Source organism: Balaenoptera musculus, chromosome 4 (assembly GCF_009873245.2).
Source record: "Balaenoptera musculus isolate JJ_BM4_2016_0621 chromosome 4, mBalMus1.pri.v3, whole genome shotgun sequence".
Classification (NCBI taxonomy): domain Eukaryota; kingdom Metazoa; phylum Chordata; class Mammalia; order Artiodactyla; family Balaenopteridae; genus Balaenoptera; species Balaenoptera musculus.
The window spans coordinates 143,879,651-143,895,695 of record NC_045788.1 but is presented as its reverse complement, the minus strand read 5'-3'; positions in this window follow the sequence as shown (position 1 = coordinate 143,895,695).

Here is a 16,045-nt window from a genome sequence, read left to right as displayed (position 1 = left end):
TAAACCCTGCAGGCCCACCGAGGGAGTTGGGGGGAGGCAGGACCACGGCCATCAGCGGAGACCTGGACCCACTGATGGACCCTAGTGGTGAGAAAGGGTGGGACACGCAGGTCTGGGGGTGGGGGTGTGCGGGGAGCTGACGGAGCCTGAGCCCGAAGTCACATGTGGGAGGGGCCAGAGACAAGACGACTCAAAGCCTAGGGCTCTGGCGTGGCCACAGGCGTCCTGCAAATGTCCACAGGGCGAGGTCCTTCTTCCTCAGCCCTGAAGGAATGACCCATGGGCAGACGCCACCTTAGCACACGTGACTCCGGTACTTCCTCCGGGAGAGGGGACCGCAGGTAGCACTGAGCCTCCAGGCTTGTAAGCCCGCCCAGCCAAGGTCCCACCAGGTCTCTGGCTATGGGGGAAAGCACACGATGCCATTCAAGAGCGTCAGAATGACAGCGGCCAAGCTTAAACAAAACAGCAGAAGTCGTTATTTATTTATTTTTTTGGTCAAGTACAGCCCAGAGACAGACTCGGGAAAATGCATCATTTGGGGTCAGAAAAAAATGTTCAAATCAGCAAATGGGGCTAAAGTTTTTGACTCCCAAGGGTAATTTTGAAGTGTTTCTAGAACAAATTGAGCCCCTGCTAAGTCAGGCGTTCACATACTTTTGCTCTTCTCCAACATCTAGAGAGGCAATTATTATCCCATTCCAAGGGGACTTGGTCCCAGCAGGGAAAGGAGCCTGTGTTCTCCCAGCACGGGGGAGGGGCGGGCGGCACACAAGCCCTGCTGAGTGTGCTTCCTGCTTTATGCTCCGGGGAACAAAAAGAGCACATTCTGTTAGGCACCTTGCAAGGGGCTCCCTTCCTTCTGGGGGACCTGAGACTACGGCAAACCCCCACTGCAGCCACGTGGCGGGACAGAAGATAAAGCACACCATTTCTAGGGCTTCCCTGGTGGCACAGTGGTTAAGAATCCGCCTGCCAATGCAGGGGACATGGGTTCGAGCCCTGGTCTGGGAACATCCCACATGCCACGGAGCAACTAAGCCCGTGCGCCACAACTACTGAGCCTGCGCTCTAGAGCCCGCGAGCCACGACTACTGAGCCCGCATGCGACAACTACTGAAGCCCGCGCGCCTAGAGCCCATGCTCCGCAACAAGAGAAGCCACTGCAGTGAGAAGCCCATGCACCACAAGGAAGAGTAGCCCCTGCTCGCCACAACTAGAGAAAACCCGCGCACAGCAACAAAGACCCAGTGCAGCCAAAAATAAATAAATAAAATAAATAAATTTTTAAAAAAAACACCATTTCTTGAACTGTCACTCCACCACCCACCACCCCCAGAGTCTGCATTAACTTGAACACCTAGAGATCTCATCTCACCCAAGCTCCCGAACACAACATTTGATTTTTTCTTCTCTGTGAGGCTCAAAGTCAACACCCTTGACTTCCTCTCCTTGATTACAAAGTTTCATAAGCTGGGGTGTGGATGCTTCAGTGTCTTTCCTTTTCCCGACTAGACATAATTATAAAAGAGCCTTCAGGCTTACGCATTCCTGCACATGTCTGAGGGGATGGCCCCTGAAGCCACGATGTGGTCCCGGGCAGTCATAAGAACCCCAGGAACCCCGGGGACCACAGAACCCTATAAGGACAAACACTCCCTAAATGCCCCACCCCCAGAGTTAACCCAAATACCTGAGGAGTTATCTGCTACACTACAAACAGGTGCTTTCCGCACATCTATTTATGAGGTGGTTACTTTTTTAAAAGGTCTGTGCTGCCGTTGAACGATGACCAAGCCGACTGGAAACAATGAAACAAATTATTATGGCTCTCTCCCCAGAACACTTCCCTCCAGCGACACCCCCCAGCTGTGGCAGCAGGTGTGCGACTGCTGTGCTGACCACAGCGAGCAGTCACTCTGGCCGCGGGGAGCCGGCTGCCCGGGACGGATGTCAGGGTAGGCAGTCTATTTCCACCTGTGATAAAGCACATACGCTTTGCGGGCGGGGGCTCCCCTCGGGTCTGGCACCTCCACCGCCTCCTCCCGGGCCCTTGCTGGGCCGGTTGGGAAGAGGACGTGGGCCGCCGCGTGGTTGGGAATGGGGTCCCAGGAGCTGGGGGCAGAGGAAGTTTCAGCGCGGTCAGAACGGCCTTCCGGACCACAGTTTGCGGTCCACGCGGGAGCAGCGGCGGGCGGGCGCCGCCAAACAACGGACCCCTGCGCATTGTTCTCCCGGCGGCTGCTCGGCGCTCGGCCGCATCAAAGGGACCGCGCGCAACCCGACACCGCGGCGGGCGCGGGGGCAGAGGCCTGGCGGCCGGGGCGGCGCACAAAGGCTGGCCCCGGGGAAACCTGGGCAGTTTTGCCTCAACAGGTTGGAAACAACACGGCTGCGCCCCGCACCGCACCGTCCTCCCCGAGACCTGCTGGACTCCGCGCGCGGTTACGCTGGGGCCCAGAGGCGCTGGGAGGCACCAGGCCGGTGAGGGCGACACAGGCCCGCGGTCAGGCTTCGGATGCCCGGGCGTCTCCGAGCCACCGTGCGTGTAACGGCCGTCACCACGACCTCGGCTCCGGGACCTCACTGGCCCTCGGCCCGCAGCGCTGTCCGTCTAGCGCACCAACTTCCCCGCAGAGTCGCCGAAGTTTGGTCACGACACGAGGGTCTCAGGACGCAGCTGGCCCGCACCATCCCCAGCCCGTCCCGCTCCCCGAGTCCCGGGCGCGCCCAGGTGGCGCGAACCCCCGCAGTCGAGGAATGAATGGCCGTCGCGGGACGCTCGGGCACACGGCCCCGGCCCGACCCCGTCCACCCTCCGACCGCCCCCCGCGGGCCACCTGCGCGCGTGGGTAGAGCCGGGCCGCCTCCGGGACCGAAGCCGAGATGGGCTGGGGTGACGACGTCGCCGCCCGGGACCTGCCAGAGTCCCGCACAAAGTGCGGCCGGAGGCGGGCGGGCCAGGTGCGAGCCCTCTCGCGTCCCCGCTGGTCTTACCTGGCTCTGCGGACGCCGCGCTGACCCCGAGCAGCAGGACCAGGGGGGCGAGCAAGTCCAGGAGGCGCCGCCGCCGCGGCCGCAGCCAGGGCCACCTGCGGGCACAGGCCACAGGTTAGGGTACCGCGCGCGCCCCCGTCCCCCGCCCGTGAGCCCCCGCTGCCCCCGCCCGTCCCCGGCACCGCGCGGCCCGCACCTCGGCGCCATGCTCGGCGGGCCGGACCGTCTGTGCCGCGGGATGTTGCGCCTCCGCCGCGGTGCGCCGGCTCGGCCGGCCGCGCTCTGACCGCCGCGGGGACCAGGCGGAGGGCGGGCGGGGGCGGAGCTGGTCAGGGGGCAGGACGGGCCAGGGCAGTGGGCGGGAAGGGGGCCGGGCAGGGGGCAGGGCCTGGCGCGGAGTAAACCCTGCGCGGAGCGGGGTGCGGACCCGGAACCCGACCATGGGCCGCTCCCCGGGTCCTAGCACCGCTGCGCTGCAGCCGCAGAGTTTCTCCCCCGACCCCCAGTCCCCAGGCAGCGTGGCCGGCCCGAGCCCCGGCCTCAGGAAGAGGTGCCCCTGTCGCTGCCCAAGGCGGCACCTGGGGTCTCGGGCTGCAAACCGGGGCAAAGTCCAGGGACACGCAGTGTGTCCAGCCCGGCGTCTCTTCGGGAAGGTGACCGTAACCAGGGGATTCGTCCTCAGGCCCTGAGTCCGATGGGGCAGCAGGAAGGCGGGCGATTTAAACAAAGACGTTCCTCGCCAGGGGGCGACGGATGGAGGAAAGGGGAGCCGGGCTTCTCCTGCCCAGCCTCGTGGGCGCCGTGGCCGCGTCGTGGCAGCCCATCCGGCCTCGCTGCTTCCACGGACTTGGGGCCCAGAAGGGTCACGTTCCCCACGGCCCACTCCCCACGTTGCGCGCACTCCAGAAACCCCCCAGGGGATGGGCCCTGCGCCCCACGAGGTGTCTGCTCTGGCGCTCCTGCCTCCAAGACCTGGCCCAGGAGGCCCCTCCCCCTGCTGGAGGTCCAGCTGCCCCCCCCCGCCCCCCGCAGCTCTGGGAGTTCGGTCTGGCCCTTTCCATTTCCGCAGGCCACTGCTCCCCAACCCCCAGCTGACCGCCTGACCTCAGGACCCAGATCCTTCCTCCAGGCAGCTGCAAAAGGGGTCCACTCCTCAGACCACCCACAGGCCTCTCCTGGCAACCAGAGCCCCTCACATCGACCTCTTAAAGTAAACTCGCATTTCCCTGGATCTGGTCCCCTCATGGTTTGCAGAAAACAGGGGCCCCAGTGCCGTCAAAACCAAGGGTCCCAGTGCCGTCGCCCTTGGCTTAGTATCTCTGCTAAGCCCTCTGGATTCACCCCCCTCCTTCCCCACTGCCACCTCCTGATCCGGGTTCATCTCCTGCCTGACCCCTGAGCAGTGTCTGCAGCGTAGACTCTCTGGGCCTCTCCACACCCCTCTCCTACCACCCCCCCACCCAAGGCATCCTGCTGGGTACTCCCTGCGGCACTGACAGCACCGGCCTCACCCTCTCCTGGCCTAGAGGCCAAGCCCCTGGCCTGGTCCAAGCCGGGCGCCCTCCAGGCACCTCTCGTATCTACCCATCCTCCACCACCACCTCCCCAGGCCCCGGCCAGCGGGCTTCTCCTGGACCCTCCTGACAGCGGCTCGCAGCCCCTCCCTCTGCCCCTGCTGGCTCTTCAGCCTAAGCAGAGGGCCTGCTGGGATTCCAATCCCATCGCGTCATCCTGCCTCCCCTGTCTGCTTTAGTCCTCAGAGGCGGATGGATACTGCCCTGCACCCCGGGCCCTGCCCGCCCCGCACCCCGGGCCCTGCCCACCCCACACCCCGGGCCCTGCCTGCCCCGCACCCCAGGCCCTGCCTGCCCCACCTTGCTGTGCCCGTCCACCTGCTCGCTCCTCCGTCCTCACCTGACTTCGAACCTCCAGGTCCAGAGAAAAGTGTGCTCATGGTCCATGGCGAGGAGAGAAAGCAGCTTAGAAGATTGTGACCTCATTTTTTTAAAATGAAGAAGAACAGCATTAAATAGAAATGCAAAACTTTTGTTGTATATGTGGATGGAGGGGTGGGGTGGGGCCCATGTGCTCTGTGTGTCTGCCAACGGGTATGTGTGAAGGGGATGCATGAGTCTGTGATGGAGCTGTTTCTGTGACTGTGTGTGGTGTCTGCATGTGTGTCTGTTCGTGTTGTTACCGAACCAAACTTGGGTCTGCTCGCCCAGTTGCAGCAAAGCCAACTGACTGACACTGGGCTGTGGTGAAGAACAGTGCGGCATTTATTATTGCAGGCGCCAAGCAAGGAGACCGGTCAGCTCATGTTCAAAAGACCCAAACTCACTGATGGCTTTCAGGGAAGGCAGCGTTAGGGGTGAGGGTTGCAGCTCATGGACTTTCTTCTGATTGGTTGGTGGTGAGGTAATCAGGAGTCAGTATCATCGACCTTCTGGTTCCAACCAGTCTGGGGTCTGCATGCTTGTGGTCAGCATGTGGTCACCATCCTCCTCCTGGGTGAGCGTCTTAGTTTCTGCAGAACAGCTCAGAGATCTGCGTCGGGTCGCTGTGTGTATCCCTTGAGGAGGAGCTAGGACTCTGCTTCATCGCTGACTATGGTTGAAGCTATCATTGCTGCTCTGGGTTGACTGCTTCTCCTTTGTTTCTGGTTCCCTTACTTCTCTAATTAGTAACTGCTTGAGTCTGCTCTTTGGAACTCGGGGAAGGCCTAGGAGACTAAAGCTTCTTTTACAAACAAGAAATGGGGGACACGGAGGCGCTTTTGTACCCAGGAGGGCCCTGCAGGGTCCTGCTCGGTTTCAGTGTGTCATGCCCCTGTGTGTGTGGTGTGTTCATGTGTGTGGTGGGCATGTCCTGGGTCCTGACGGTGTCCCTTCCTGTGCCTTGTGGCCCATCTGTCCATCTGTCCATGGGCTGCGGCCCTGCTCCAGGGTGAGGAAGCTGAAGGGCAGGGCTCTTCAACCTCTTCCCTCTCCCCTGCCCTCCCAAACCAACCCACTGGGCCTGACTGTGGGTTTGGGAAGGTGAGGCTGGACCAGGGCGGGCAGTGCTGTGTCCCTGCCCACACTGGGACCTGGGATTTACCATCTCTCTCCTCTCTCAGGTTGGGAGCCCCACAGCAGGGGTGAGCCCACCTCTCTCGGCTTTGAGGGGAGGGCCAGCTTCAAGGGGCATTCTGTGTCATGAAAAGTGCTACAACAACAAAAAATACAAAAGTAAGACTTTTTACCGTGAAACACTTATGATTGCTGAACTTATAGCTGTGAAAGTACGTACCTTGTGCTCATTTTTTTCACTGAATGTCTTATTGCAGACTCACTGCTATGTGTCTCCACAGTTCCCACGGCTTTCTCATCTTTTTCTTATTAGAGTTTTATTTTTTCTTTTATATCCACAAGTAATAAGTGATCACTGTAGAAAAATACAAACCGTATACACACACAAAGAAAAGAAGACCCCCAAGCAGCACTAAGCACCAGTGGGCTGTGTGTCCTCCCGCCCTCCTCCACAAAGACCCCACCCTCCAGGGGGGACAGACCCAAATCAACTCGCCCCAGAGAAGGACCCCAGCCGTGCCCAGTGCTGTGCAGGGTCCTCGGGGCACAATCCGGGCAGCAGGGGTGGCCCAGGCCTGTGGGTGCCCCACAAGGGGCTTGGGGGGTGGCGGCGACGTCCAGGAGCAAAGGCCTGGGGGCAGAGCGCGTCCGGGGGAGGGCCAGCCCAAGCGCAGTACAGTTCTGGGACACGTGGTGCGTCTGGTGAGGAGGCTGGAGCCTAGAGAGAAGTGCTGACCCGCCTGAACTCAGGTGCAGGCCTCTCTCCTCTGTGCCTCGTGCTGTTTCCCATCCCTCTCCACTGCAGGGGGTCTCGCGGCTCCTTCCGCAGGGAGAAATGACAAATGACACAGAAGTAAATGACAGATGCCACAGAAGTGCTGTGCTCGTCCCAGCTCATCCTGGTGACACGCAGGGTTGGAGACTCCCAGACATTCGTCCAGCAGGGGCCCACAAGCCCAGGATGATTGACATCGCCCACCCACAGGGCTCTGGGTTGGTTTGTGATTTAAATCGACACAGGGTTTTCCAAAACCACAGTGGACCTGCTGAAGTCTGGGGCCTGTGCAGCGGGCGCCCGCCTACTCCGTGGGCACGTCCTGGGTGGGGACTGTGGGTTGGTGCAGGGAGAGGGGGGGTGCACAGGGAAGGGGCCGCGGGGCCAGGGGCACAGAGCAAGGCCAGGGACGAGGAAAGGGCAGGACCTCTGACCTCTGCCCAGGCTGTCCCGTCTCCTTGTGTCCAAAGAGACACCATGGGGCTTGCTGTGCTACAAAAGTAACTTTTCATCAGGAGAGGAAGAAAAGTTGCATGGTAGGCAGAGCCCGCTGTGAAAAACACAAAGCCTATCCAAAAAGTGTATCTAGCCACACGTCAGTTCTCAGGCCCTAATGGCCGGTCCACTGGATCTGAGACGCAGTTGTGGCCTGACAGTGAATGGACCGGCTGACCCTGGCCCTGGGCTCTGACCTCTGTTGGACTCTGCCCCCCACACTTCCTCCATTGCCCAGTTTCTTCTCTCCGCCTCACTGGTCACTATGTGAGTGAGAGTGTATATTTATTGGTTTCCATGCTTGCTGCCCTCAAGGCCAGCCCCCTACCTTGTGCCCAGGCATCACACCTTTTGTGTTTGCACCTGCAGCTCCTGGGGTGACACCTGCCTCTGGTGGATGTCGGATAATTACCTGCCAAATGAAAGATGGGAATTGCCACTGCCTTTTGCAGCCTGTGGATCTCAGCCCTTCCCCTCAGCTTCACCTGGACTTCAATCTCTGACCGGTGGAACCCTGGGCACTGGGCAGGGCAGCTGATGAAGCCGGTTTTCATGGGGGGATTTGTCAGAGCAGAATTTGGAAACAGCAAGTGAATGATGAGACATACATGAAATAGACTACCACATCCCCATGAAAAATCTAATTAAATGAGAAATGTTTATGTGGAAAAGCCACGTCCCACGCCACGGATGCCACGTGGTGCCGTGATAGGAAACACGCATGTGAGGAGGTGACGAGCCAGCTGTGAGAAGTGACTGTCAAAGGTTCATAACACACATTTCTATTAATTTTGGACCGTGCCACTTCCTCATTGCACTGCTGCACGGAAATGCCTCAGCTCCTGTTGAGTCACGGGGGAAGGGGAGGGGTCCCCGAATTCTCAAGTGCATCATCTAATGGCCCAGGATGGTCTGTTTCTCGAGAACTGCCTCCTCTCCACTGAGGCTCATCAATACAAAGGAAACGCATGTTGCCAACTCCCTCAGATGGAAGGAAGGTGTCTGGGCGACTCTCCCGCCCCCCATTTCCTGCCCACATGGCAGCCTTCCAGCACAAACAGCACCCCCGGCCCCTTGCCTTCCCTGGGGCGTGACCACGACAAAGCCACTTCGTTCAGACAAGTTAATCGGAGGGTTGCATTCCCCCCTCCACGTGAGCTAGAGTGACTGCTGAGTGCAAACCAACCCCCAACTAAACACCACACACACAGCCTGGGTCTGCTCACATTCAGGATCAGCGTTAGAACATCTCCAGCCCTGACTCCGCCAGGGATTCGGCCTTTGTCCTCCCTGCCCCCCCCGCCACCCTCAGTGTCCGCGGATCTCAGCCTGACCGCCTGGCCCTCAGAGCAGTCCCGGCCAGCAGCGCGTCAGGCTGGCCGACTTCCCTGCAGAGCGCTTATCACTAATATTCTTGTTCCTTTATTTGTTCACTTGTCCGTTTATTTGCTTGTGGTTTTCCCACTTCCTTCCAGTAGAATTCCGCCTCGCCCCCAGCCCCCATAAGGGATGGTGTCTTTGCTTTGTGCACCACAGACCAGAAGGAAGGAAGGAAGGGAGGGAGGGAGGGAGGGAGGAAGGAACACAGGTATATTTCAGCTGAGAAGGGCAGTTCCAAGTCCTCCTTCTCACGAGTGACACGAGAGCCCCAGGATGGAACCTCCAGGGTGGGACCGGTTTGTACCTAACACAGCCTCCAACCTTCTTCCCCCGCACAACCTGCTGGGGCACCCCTCCTCCACCTGCCCTCACCCCCAATCAGAGTGAGAGCCCATTGAATTGACTCGATTATAGCTCACTAAAAACCCCAAATGTTACAAATAAAGCTAAGGTCGCCCTGACCCGCCTCCGCACCTCAGCCTCCTGTCAAGTTAGTCCTTGTCACTATCTTTCTGCTGGTTTTTAAACATACATTGTATAGATATTTGTTACTTTAGAAATGTAGAAAGTTGTTTTGTGAAAATTTAAAAACATACATGGGATAATGCTCGTGGTTCTAAACCTTGCTTTAGGGACTTCCCTGGTGGCGCAGTGGTTAAGAATCCGCCTGCCAATGCAGGGGACACGGATTCGATCCCTGGTCTGGGAAGATCCCACGTGCCGCAGAGCAACTAAGCCCGTGCGCCACAACTACTGAGCCTGCGATCTAGAACCCGAGAGCCACAACTACTGAGCCCACGTGCCACAACTACTGAAGCCCGTGCACCCAGAGCCCGTGCCCCGCAGCAAGAGAAGCCACCGCAATGAGAAGCCCATGCACCGCAATGAAGAGTAGCCCCTGCTCACCACAACTAGAGAAAGCCAGTGCACAGCAACAAAGACCCAACGCAGCCAAAAATAAATTAATTAATTAAAAAATAAATAAACCTTGCTTCATTAACACAATAACTCTTGACACATCAGTATATACAAATTTATTTGTTTATTTATTTTTAAAATATTTATTTATTTGGCTGCGCTGGGTCTTAGTTGCAACATGCAGGATCTAGTTCCCTGAACGGCACTGAACCCGGGCCCCCTGCACTGGGAGTGCAGAGTCTTAACCACTGGACCACCAGGGAAATCCCCATATACAAGTTTATTTAAACGACTGCACACATATTCCACGGAAATAGCATACTGAGTGATCCCACCTTAATGAGATTTAAGTTGTTTTCAATCATTTGCTTAAAATAATGTACTTCCTTGAAAAGGGATAGAAACAGTGAGACAGAATGAAACGAGTAATACCGAAAACAGAAAGCACAGTAAACAGATGGAGAATGGTTTTGACAGGCTGATCAGTAACCTCAACTTGGCCAAGGAAAGAATCCGTGAATCTGAAAGTAGCTCTACAGAAGTTATCCCAACTGAAAAACAAAGAGAAAACAGAATGAAAAAAGAACAGAGCAATGCATCCAAGGGCTGTGGGACAATGGCAGTCTAATGTCCATAAAATTGGAATCAAATTTTATGGAGAAAGGAGACAGTGGGAGGAATAGAGGAAATATCTGGAGGAAAATGGCTGAATGTTTTCCAAGGGTAATGACAGACCCCAAACCGTAGATCAAAGAAGCCCAGAGCAGATGCATCAGGATAAATGCCCCCCCAAAGTCAAACAAACAAACAACAAAAAAACAAAAAACCCCATATGCATAACATATTCAAGCTGCTGAGAAAAAAAAGACATGGAAAAAAATCTCGAAGGAAACCAGAGAAAAAAGTAGATACATTACATTCAGAGAAATAAAGATAAGAGTTATAGCAGAATTCTCTTCAGAAACCATGCAAGCTAGATGACAGTGAAGGGATATCTTTATGACCCTGAAAGAAAAAAAAGTGTTAGGTCAGAATTCTGTACCAGTGAAAATATCTTTTAAAAATTAAGGATTAAAAAAAAAAAAAAGACCATCTCAGATAAACAAGAACTATGGGAATTTACTGCTGGCATTCCTACTCTACAAGACATGATAAATGACGTTCCTCAGTCAGAAAGAATATGGTATCAGTCTGCCAACTGGATCTTCACCAAAAAATGAAGGGTACCAAAAATGTAAGAAATGAAGATAAGATAAACTTTTTTTCCCTTATTTTTAATTGCTATAAATTATAGCTGCCATCAAGAGGAAAAACAGTAACATTGTATTGCACTGATAGCATACATGAAAGTAAAATGTATGATAGTAACATCAGGAAGGGTGGCAGGGAGGAATTAGGAAAATATTGTATTTGACATGTATGTGAAATGTCTAATGCTATTTGAAGGTAAACTCTGATTAATTTAAGATTTATATTGTAAACCCTAGGACAACCACTAAAGTTTTTTTAAAGAGGTAAAAGTAGTAAGTCAAGAGGACATAAAACAGAATGATAAAAAAAAATGTTCAATTAACCAAAAGAAGGCAGAAAAAGAGTAAAAGAGAAACAAAAAAACAAGTAGAAGACAGCTAGCAAAATTACAATTTTAATCCAATCATCAATGATCACATCAAAAGTGAACGGTCTAGACATACCAGGTAAAAGGTAGAGATGGTCAGATGGGATTAAAAAAAAAAGTATGTCATGTCTACAAGAAATCCATGTTAAATATAAAGACACATGTAAGTTTCAGGTATAAGGATGAAAAAAATACGCCAATCACTAGCCAAAATAAAGTCAGAGTAGCTATCTTGACAGCAACGGACTTTAGAAAAAGGAATATTATCACAGATAAAGCAGGACATTCAGTAATGGTGAAGGAGTCAGGTCTCTAAGAGGACATCACAGTCATAGATGAGTGTGTACCTGAACAGCAGGCTTCAAATATATGAAGCAAAACCTGATAGCACTGGAAGGAGAAATAAAGTCCCGACTGTAGTTACGTCAACACGCTACTCTCAGTGGTTGTTAGAACAAGTAGACAGAAAAGTCACTAAAGGCGCAGAAGACATGAACAATGCTGTCAACTACCTAGACTTCACTGGTATTTACTGAACCCTCCACCCAGCAGTACTTTTTGAGAAGAAGAATATAGGCAAGGGGAGCGAGGGCCGACAGAGAGAGATGGCTATGGAGCCGGGGGAGCACGGGAGATGCCCCACATCGTCCGTTGTTGGGGAGATTCGCGCTGAGGCCCAAGGAGATGCCCACACCCCTATTGGAAGGGCCAGGATTTAAAGACAACTGGGCCATGTGTCACCAAGGGTGTGGAGGCACCGGAACTCTTGCCACTAATCTTGGGTATAAAGTGGAACAAACACTTTGGAAACCAGTTTGGCAGATTCCTAAAAAGTTAAACATGCACCTACCTACGATCCAACCACGCAGCCCTCGGTTTCTGTCCACACAGAGACCCTACCCAAAAGTGCACAATAGCCCCAAAGTGGAAACAAGCAAGTGTCCACCAGGAGGTGAGCAGATAAACAGGAGGGAGGAACTTCTGCGGAAGTTCTGCGGAACTTCTCTGCAGAGGAGCGCCATTCAGCAATAAAATGGAATTAGTTACTGATCTGCACTAAAAGCAGTAAACGTCAAAATATCGTGCCAAGTGAAAGAAGCCAGACAGAATGTACACACGATGGCTCCGTCCTTGTGAGGTCCTGGGAGCACCAGAGGGGGACCAGTGCCCGGGCTGGGCTGGGCGGGTACAGGGAGCACAGATGACAGATGGCCAGGACACCCCGCGAATCACACACTGATGTATTTGTTCACCATGTGGATGGTGCTGACGGGTTCCCAGGTGTACACAGATGCCACCCACATCAAATGCACACTGTATTTCCAGCTTATTGTATGTCAATTACATGTCAATAAAGCTATTAAAAACACTTCACTAGGGCTTCCCTGGTGGCACAGTGGTTGAGAATCTGCCTGCCAGTGCAGGGGACACGGGTTCGAGCCCTGGTCTGGGAAGATCCCACATGCCGCGGAGCAACTAGGCCCGTGAGCCACAACTACTGAGCCTGCGCGTCTGGAGCCTGTGCTCCACAACAAGAGAGGCCGCGATAGTGAGAGGCCCGCGCACCGCGATGAAGAGTGGCCCCCACTTGCCGCAACAAGAGAAAGCCCTTGCACAGAAACGAAGACCCAATGCAGCCATAAATAAATAAATAAATAAAAATTAAAAAAAACAAAAAACAAAACACTTCACTAGAGACAGGCGCACCCTGGTTGGGAGCACACGGTAAATAGCCGTTAGCTGAGATATAACTAAACGCCACCCTGTGTCATTGATGGTGGTGGTCAAAATTAGTAAACTTTATTTAAGCTTCAAAAAGTAAAATAACAGGTAAAAGGCAACCTTAGCTTTGCTCCTACTGAGGCTCAGGTGGAAGGACCCTGAGCAGGAATCACCCTAAGAACTTCAAGTCGCCCCCCCCGCACCCGTCAAGCCGCAGGCCAGGAGGGGACACCGGGGTGGGGTAGGAGGGAGCCGCCCACAGCTGGGCCGAGGGCTCTGACATGGCACATGTGGGACCACAACAGAAAGCCCATCGGAAATGGACCCAGAACTTCACGGGGAACTTTGTTGCAAAGGGCTTTGTGACCCCTGTGACGTTTGGGCCTGGCACAGAGCTTCTTCTAGAACCCGTGGAATTCCCTGAGTGGGGTAGAGAGGGGTCTTTTGCTCTTCATAACAAGCCCTTTCATCCACACCTGAGCTCATGCTAATGAGGTGACCCTGGGAGGATGGGGCTGTCGCCAGAGGAACCAGCCACAGGATTAGAGGTCGGACCTTTCAGCCCAGGGAAGGGAGAGGGGCTGGAGACTGTATTAGTCAGCAATGGCCAATACTTTAATCAGTCGTGCCTGCGTGCTGGAACTTCCATAAAAGCCCTACACGAAAGGGTTCAGAGCTCGGAGTGCTCCTGGCTTGGAGAAATCACCCACCTGCCAGCACCCCCCACGCCTTGGGGACAGAGTTCGCGTGCTCGGGATCCTGCTGGACCTCGCCCTATGACCCCGTCATCTGCTGTTCATTTACACCCAGTATGATAAACCAGTTATAGTAAATAAAGTGCTTTCCTGGGTTCTGTGAGCCGCTCTAGCAAATTATTGAAACTGAAGAGGGGTTCGTGGGAACCTCTGCTTTGTCGCCAAGTTGGACAGAGGTGTGGGCGTCCAGGGACCCCCATCCTGGCAACTGGTGTCTGGGGGGGGCAGTCCTGCGGGACTGAGCCCTCACCCCGTGGGGTCTGCACTCCCTCTGGGTGGTTAGTGTCAGCGTTGCCTGGTGGGGGAACCCACATGTTTGGTGTCAGAATTGCTGTGCATAGAGGAATGGTTTTCCTTCAATGCCTTGCCAGGGGGTGGGAGGACCGCGGAGGCCGCCCTTGACCCGGCCAGCGGCCGCTGTGTCTGCCCACCCTCGAATCCACCTCACTGTCATCGGCTGATGGCTGGGCTGGTAGGCGAGAAGACTTGGGGGAGGGAGGGGAGTATTTTGAGGTGGTGGGTGACCGGGTGGGGCTGGTAGGAGACTGTGTGGGGAGGGGGTTGCTCCCCTGAGTTGGGGCCGCAGGAAGGAAAGGGTGGGCTGTACTTTGGCAAAGGGGGGCTTAGCCTGGGGAGCCTGGGGCGTGGGCTGGAGACTGCGGGTAACGTGGGCTGGAAGGGGAGGAGCTTGGAGAGGCTGGGAGTGGCTGGGAGGTTGGGCTGTCAGTAGGGCCGGTCAGCGTGTGGTTAGGACGAGTCGAGCAGCTGAGAGACCCGGGGCTACACGGGGAGGTTGGTGCATAGGATGGAGAATAGGGAGCAGGAGGGCAGGTGGGGAAAAAGAGGGACCCTGGGGCGTAGAGACCCCAGGGCAGCAGGGTTTGTGGGCACGTGTTGGTGAGGGGCTGGGGGATGTGGTACCACCTGGTAAGGGGCTGTACGGGCTCGGGGGCAGCGGGCCCAGGGAACCTGTGGGAGGCCCGGCCTGAAAGCGACCGGGCTGAAGTCACTGGTTCTGAAGCGGCACCGGGAGGGAAGCCAGCTGCTCCTGGGTCCTCCCTTCCCGACACTGAGCACGAGGTGCCGCGGCTGGCCTGCACCGGCTTCCAGGCGTCGCGGCAGGAGGAGCCGAGGAGCATGCCGGTGGGTCCAGCAGCCGCCCGCCGGCACGTGGCTGGGGTCCCCATGCCACGCTGGCCCATCTCTGCCATGGGCAGAAGGTCAGTGCAGCCAGCGCAGGGGAGCCAGTGGCCAGCACCATGCACTCAGATGCCCTCCGGGGCTCACTCTCCCCAACTGGTGTCCCCCAGACTCCAGTTGCCAGGATGGGGTCCCTGGGTGCCCACACCTCTGTAAGCACAGCCACTGTCACCCCAAAGGGACATCTCCTGAGGGGTCCAGTGTCCTGGTGTCCTGAGGGGTCCAGTGTCCTGGAGTTGACTCCATGTCGGGTGACGACCATCAAGTGGCCAGCATAGGTCTTGGTGTCACACAGGAGAGCCGAGTGCCACTCACTGATGTGGGCACCGTCAGAGGGGCCGGGTGGGGGGCAGCTCCCACCCCATGGCTCTCCCTGTGGCCCCCGGGAGGAGCTGGGATGCTGGCCGCCACCTCACCCCCACCCCAGAATTTCTGAGCAATCGTGACCCACACTGGGACACTGATGACAGGACCATGGCCTGGGGGTGGCCCTGGCAGGGCTGGTTCCCTCTGAGGCTGTGAGGGAGAGTCCTTCCAGGCCTCCCTTCCGGGATCCTTGGAGTCCGTTGGCTTTAGAGCCATCACTCCAATCCCCACCTCTGTCTTTACGAGGTGTCTCCTCCCTGTGTGTCTCTCAGTGTCTCTTTCTCTCTTCGTACAAGGACACCTGTCATATTGGATTAGTGCCCTCACCACTCCAGTGCAACCTCATCATAACTAATTATACCAGCAAAGACCCTACTTCACAGTAAGGCCGCGTACTGAGATACTGGAAGGACATGAATTTTGTGGGGACACTATTCAACTCAATACACCAAGCACTGGCGAGGCACAGCAGTATTGGGGCAAATAAGACTACTGTTTTCTAGAAGGTCACTTTGAGAATATGACAAATGAAATGTTTGATTTGCATCCATATGCGGAAAAATAAAAAGCTCGTAGCAAATGAGTGGGCTTGGAACAAGTGGATTTTTCTTGCAGTTACGGGAACTCCTTTTTTAAAATCCTGTTCCTCGCAGGTAGCAGATGCTGTGACGCCCCTGTTTCCCCTGGAGGCTGAGCACAGGCCGCTAAAATGCAACGCCAGCACCTGTGTCTCTTGGCCTGAGGCTTC